General features: G+C 42.2%; 1 long non-coding RNA gene across 1 annotated transcript; it reads left to right on the top strand.

Annotated features, from left to right (window-relative positions):
- The first annotated feature begins 2528 nt into the window (after window positions 1–2528).
- LOC133036531 (uncharacterized) lies at window positions 2529–5201 on the top strand. The gene is made up of 3 exons (XR_009687145.1): window positions 2529–2900; window positions 3754–3816; window positions 4972–5201. It is a non-coding gene; the product is annotated as an uncharacterized LOC133036531 (long non-coding RNA).
- Window positions 5202–6356: the final 1155 nt, after the last annotated feature.

Genomic DNA, 6356 nt, shown 5'->3' with positions numbered 1-6356 from the left:
GGGGCAAAGCTTGGCCCTGGCTGTATCCGGGAGTAGCAGAAAACTGTATGCCACTTACCGGAGGGGTCGCGGTCGGGACAGTACCCGAGGGCGACACTCCTGGCATGTATCCTGCTATCCCGGTGGGATAATAGCCTCCGTAAGCCACGATCTGGGCTTCTTCGAGGTTAATATATTTTTGGACTCGCTTCTGGAAGTCCTGAAGGCTAGCAGCGCCTTCTTGCTGTAATTCGTTCCAGAAGGGAGTCCCAGTGCGGATTCCTGCTTGGAGAAGCGCAAGCTGTTGTCCGTCGTCGACCTTCTTGGTCTTCGAGGCTTCCTCTCGGAACCTCTTGATGTAATTCTTCAAGGTCTCGGTGGGTAGTTGCTTGATGTTGGTCAAAGCACTAACCTCCAAGTTGACCTTCCTGGCGGCGACAAATTGCCTTCGGAAGTTGGTTTGGAGTTTGTTCCAACATCCCACCGATCCTGGTTCCAATTTCTTGAACCATTCCTCTGCCGATCCGCTCAGAGTGAGGGGGAAGCATAAGCATTTGGCGTCGTTGCTGACCCGCATGACTGTCATGACTCGGTTGAATCGTGACAAGTGATCACTGGGGTCGGAGTTCCCAGTATATGCCGCCATTTCGGGCATCTTGAAGTTTTTAGGGAGCTCCGCCTCCAGGATATGTTTAGCACAAGGCTCCCGATCCTCACTGTCCGAGTCGGAGTCATCTCCCTTCTGCCTCCGGGAGACTCGGGCAATATCTTTTCGGAGTATGGCAAGCTCTGCCATAATCCCTTCGTTTACGCATGCGAGGAGACTACGGGTCTGTATCTTTTTTGGTCAAGGTGATCCCGGAGGTCACCTTGATTCCCATTGATTTGATTCCTCAGATCAATGGGTGGACATCTCTGTCCCCCTCTTCCTCTACCCCCTGGTTCCTGGTGCACGGAAACGCTTTTCCGGTCCCCTCGATCCTGAGGGCCAAGACTCCCTCTTTGGGGCTTGCCCCTCTGCGGACCTTTCCCTTTAGGGAAATCTGAGCGGACCTTACGCGGATCCTGCGCCTTTTTCTTTCGACCGGGGGCAGAAGTAGGGTTTTTTGTTTGGTTTTCCTCAGCAGGGTGCCTTATAGGGCTAGGCTCCCTAGGCCTTTGCTGCTGGGAATTAGGCGAGGACGTTGCTGGCACCCCGTCGAGTCCAGCGGCCATCGCCTTAGGATGCACGTGAATACCAGCTGCCTCCATGGCTTTCTGCATGGCTAGCATCACTTCATGCATTTTTTGATTTTGCACTTTCTGAGCTTCGATCTCAGCTTCATGATCGATAGCTTTTTGTCTGAGGAGCACCAGCTCTTGGTAGCTTCCATCATCATAAGCGTACTCGTCGAGGTGTTCCTCGTGGTTTTCATCGGGAACTATTCCTTCTTCTTCTTCCTCGGACTCCTCTGCTGCCCTTGAGGCTACATCTTCCTCATTGGGATCTTGAGCGTCTTCTAGAGGGCGAGGATGACGTGTAGCTCTTGTCTCCACCATTATCGTGAAGTTAAATGCTTGTTGTGAAGCAGCTTTCCTCAGCTCTCAATGAAAGCACCAAAATGTTGACCGAGGTTTTCGGCAACTGTTAAAATATAATTATAATAATGAGCTGTAAGAAAGTGAGATGAAGACTTTTTACGTGGTTGGGGCGTTAATGAGCCTTAGTCCACGAGCCACTGCTATTAATGGATGTATTTAATACAGATTCTACACTTGAGAGAATGTTTTTCTCTTAATTACAGAGAATGTTCTTGGTGAGTTTTTTCTCTTCTTGGTCTTTTGCAACCAAGATTCCCCGACCCCATTAAATGAGCTTTGAGGGGGTATTTATAGTGTTTTGGTGGGATAATCCCTAGAATTGTTCTTACACATGTGTCTGTAAGTATCCATAAAGTTGGGCATTTCCGATGAATATACCATGGGTGATGCATGGTCAAATCCCTAGGTGCTGTAGGGCTTTTATGGAGAATGTCCTTTTTGTCTTATGATTGACGTGACTCTTCGCAGAATAGCCGTCGCTAGACTTAAATGATCATTACTGTAGCTTCTTCTTGTTTGGGGGTTGTGCCGTCAGACTTTATTGCGTGTTACAGTCCCAACACGCTTCCTCCCATGCAGCATTAAATGCGACTTGATTTCTCGGGAGAGACCTGACACATCCCGGAGGGCCTTTACGCTATACTAGCTTCCGGGAGTGGCTTGTTGTAATACCCGGAATTAAGAAATGGATTAGGAAAACCCTAACTAGATGATTATGTATAATGGAGGAATTATATTATTATATAGTTCAATATATGTGATTTTATATGAATTTTAATATATTAAAGACCCCATTGGTTAGCCAGGGGCATTTTGGTAATTATGACCCGAGAAGGGTAAAATGATGAAATTAATTTAATTACGTGCTTAATAGAACTATATTATTATATAGTATGCCTGTGTTGTCTTTTCAGGTGTGTTCTGACAGGTTAGCGCGGTATAGTCACAACCGGGAATTTCGGGCCGAACCGGGTTCGGGCCCGAAATGTAAATTGAATTGATTATTTGGCATTTTATTTGATAAATGATAATCTGAAATTTATTTGAAATTAATTGAGTATTGAATGACTATTTTACCCTTGTGAGGGTGTATGTGGGTATTTAAGCCCTAAGGGCATTTTGGTCATTTGACCCCTAATTACTATGTTTGGAAAATGTGATTTTTGAGGAAATGAAATGTTAATTTCTGGTGGTTTTCCCCTCTCAACCGAAACCCTCTCATCCTCTCTAACCCTCTTCTTCTTCAAACTTGATTTTTGAGAAGAAAGCTTGATTTTTAGCTTGGTTTGGAAGCTTGATTTGTGTTGGAAGCTTGAAGCTTGTTTGAGCAAGAGATTGAGGTAGTTTCTAGCTGAAATTATATGAGTTATTTGTTGAATTCATGGCTGAAATATGGTGATAAAAGCATGCTTGAGATTGTTTATTCTTGGTGTTGCATGCTTAGTGAATTGGATGTTTAAGCTTGTTAATCTCTTGATTTGTGTAGGATTGAGCTTAGAGTATGATTCTAGGTTGTTTTTCATGCTTGAATCTAACATTTATTTATTGTTTTACTGCTGGAAAATATTTGGTTGTTGTAGATGAAGCTCTTATTCAAGAGCTTGATGTTGCCATGAACATGCTTGAACTCTATGATTTTTATGCAATCTAAATTGAGGGATTAATTGCTGGATTTTAATGCTTGATAATGTGTTTTAAATCCTTAGTATTTGCTAGGCCGTTGTAAGTGGATTGATTGAGAGTTTGGTTGTGAAAAGCAAGCTTGAGTTCATGGAACTCAAGCTTGGTGCTTTAATGGCACTTTTTGATTTTTAGTGCAATTGTTGTGTTTAAGTTGTGGAATATGTTTATTATGACATATATTGATGCTCTGGAAAGTTTGGGAATGTTTGGGGATGATTTGAGTGAGTTTTGGGGGTTTAAAGATTGAGGAATTTCGTGTTCTCTGCCCAGACAACCGGAATTCCGGTTGGTTCATCCGGAATTCCGGTTGGAGTTCATCGGGAAATGCTGAATTTTGTTTCGGCCATAACTTTTGACTCGGGACTCCGTTTGGGACGTTCTTTATACCGTTGGAAAGCTCTTTTCGAGCTCTATGTGATTATCTGTATTTGAAATGCCATGAATTTACTTTATGAATGTGAAATCAGGGGTTAACCCTATTTGTGAAAAAATCCCGGATTGTGTGACTAGGATTACCGGCACCTGGTCAGGAGCACCCGGGGATTCGGAATCTCTGCCTTTGCGGGACAACAGGTAAGACAGTAGTTGCACGTAGAGATATGCACGGTGGTGCTTATATTGAATATTATATTGGTGATAATTAGAAACCGAGATGAGGGTTATTACCCTAAAGTGAGCGGTTTAATGGCCTAGGGTTATTACCCTAGTAATTATTAATGTGTAAATGCTATGCCATGCTAAATATATTGTAATAAAGAATTATGCGCACAAGGCATAATTAAGTTAGACTCGGTAAATTAGTACCTTGAGTTTGATAGTAATGCGGTCTAGGGTTATTACCCAAGAAGTTATGTGAAGGTAAGAAAGTCATGATTTGCAATAATATTGCTAATCAAGTGAAAGCATGAATTAGGGTTATTAATCTCTATAAGTGTTATTTTGAGCATGCAATGATATGTTATATGAGAGACTATTTGGTATGTAATTTAGGGTTATTATCCTAAGATTCTGTATGTTTTGTTATCTATTGAATACATACATATATTTCAAGAGTTATGTGCATAAGACATAACTTGGTTAGACCTAGTATATTACTAGGATAAACCACTGAAAGAACGTAATGTATGGATTACGTAAATATATATGAATAGGGTTATGTGAGCAAGGCATAACCAGGTTAGACTCGGTAATTATAATCGAGATAAACCTTACTAAGGCCTTATTGTAAATAGACGTGTGAGCGTAACACGTAGGTCTATGCTACATAGACATATATAGACGTGTGGGAGCAACACGTAGGTCTATGCTACATAGACATACATAGGCGTGTGAGCGTAACACGCAGGTCTATAGCAAATAGACAAATAGTGCAGTGGCACCAATAATTATATGATAAATATATATGTTGAGACTAAGGGTTATGCGCTCAAGGCATAACCAGGTTGGACTCGGTAACAAGAATCGAGATGAACTGATCTAAGGCCTTATTGTAAATAGACGTGTGAGAGCAACACGTGGGTCTACGCCACGTAGACATAAATAGATGTGTGAGCACAACACGTAGGTCTACGCTACGTAGACATAAATAGGCATGTGAGCGTAACATGTAGGTCTGTGTCACACAGACAAATTTGAATAGCATTGTTGTTTATATTGTATGATGAGCATATTATTGATATGTTTTATACTGTCTTGCTGGGCTTGGCTCACGGGTGCTCTACTGTGCAGGAAAGGGTAAGTCAGTGGCTGATCAACCATGAGTTTGAGGAGCAAGATGAAGAATGTACATGTTCAAGCCATATCAGACCAAGCGGGTTAAGGGTCTATCAGTGATGAACTTTTGAATTCTATTTTGCCGTTTAGGTCGGCTAGAAATAAATGACTTGTAATAGCGTTTGTAAATATTTTTGGGATCCCAACTATTTTAAAAGTTTTAAATATATTACAAGTTTATTTTCTTTCTATTTAATATAAAAGTTTAAATTCTGCGCTATTTTGATTAGTAATCTCGTTTAGGGGATTAGGGTTTCATAAGTATTTTGGGTAGCGTGCCTAATTATTTAGGGCGTTACAATTTGGTATCAGAGCGCCAAGGTTTTTAAACTTCCTGTAGACCGGCCGAACATGTACATTCATCGTCAGAGATAAGCTCGACTCATGGTGCAGTAAGTATTGAGAGTAAATACTTGACTGTATGTGTGATCATCTGTTTATTGCTTTCCATTTTAGGCAGTATGCAAGCATCAAGAGTATGTATGTGTTATGTGATGCCATGCTATAAATGCTAATTGTTTATGTAAATATGTATGAGGTAAATAGATGAGTTAGGGTTTAAGGCATTAAGTGCGTAAGTGTGGTATTGGTGCTTAATTCGCTGGGGTTGTTGATTACACGGGTACTAGTAGTGGACCCTCTTTAATCATCTAGACCACAGGGCGAGTTAGTAGAGCTTGGTGTAGACCAAACCAATTCACCGCACTGCCCCCACCTCCGCGGAATTCGGGGAAATAATGCGGAGGTTGGCAATGCTAATCCTCCTGCTGAAAGGCAGCAGATGTTTCAAGAAATGCGAAGTGTCATACTTCGTCAAGAAGAAGAGTTGCGACGATTAAGGCAACCGGCTGCCCCTGTTGATCAAGTGTTACCACCGGCACCTGTGCCAGTGGTGGGTAACCAGGGGTTTGTTATGCCGCATTGAGATTCGGTGTTTGAGCGGTTCGTGAAGCTGAAACCTCCGACTTTTCTAGGAGGTATTGATATAATTAAGGCCAAGCAGTGGACGAATAGAGGACTTAATGCCACAATCAGTCGGGATTTGAAGGTTACCACTTCATATGACACTTTGTACAAGAAAGTGATAGAGCTAGCCTTAATTGTTGAGGAGGCTGAATAATCTGTAATAAATGAGCAGACCGCAAAGGATGCCGTCACGACATCGAATCCGCCTGCTAGTGGTAACGTCAGTAAGGGGACCGACAAGGCAACCCTCATTACAAACGGAAGGCTGAGGCTTTCGAAGTATCAGGGAGTAATAGAAAGTATCGGGGAAATTGAGGTGACCGTCAAGGTCACGAATCCTCTTTCAAGTCATATCTTGAATGTCCGAAATGTAA

The sequence above is a fragment of the Cannabis sativa genome, chromosome 4, assembly GCF_029168945.1.
Source record: "Cannabis sativa cultivar Pink pepper isolate KNU-18-1 chromosome 4, ASM2916894v1, whole genome shotgun sequence".
NCBI lineage: Eukaryota > Viridiplantae > Streptophyta > Magnoliopsida > Rosales > Cannabaceae > Cannabis > Cannabis sativa.
The sequence above is the reverse complement of the archived record's forward strand: the minus strand, read 5'-3'. Positions and strand labels throughout refer to the sequence as shown.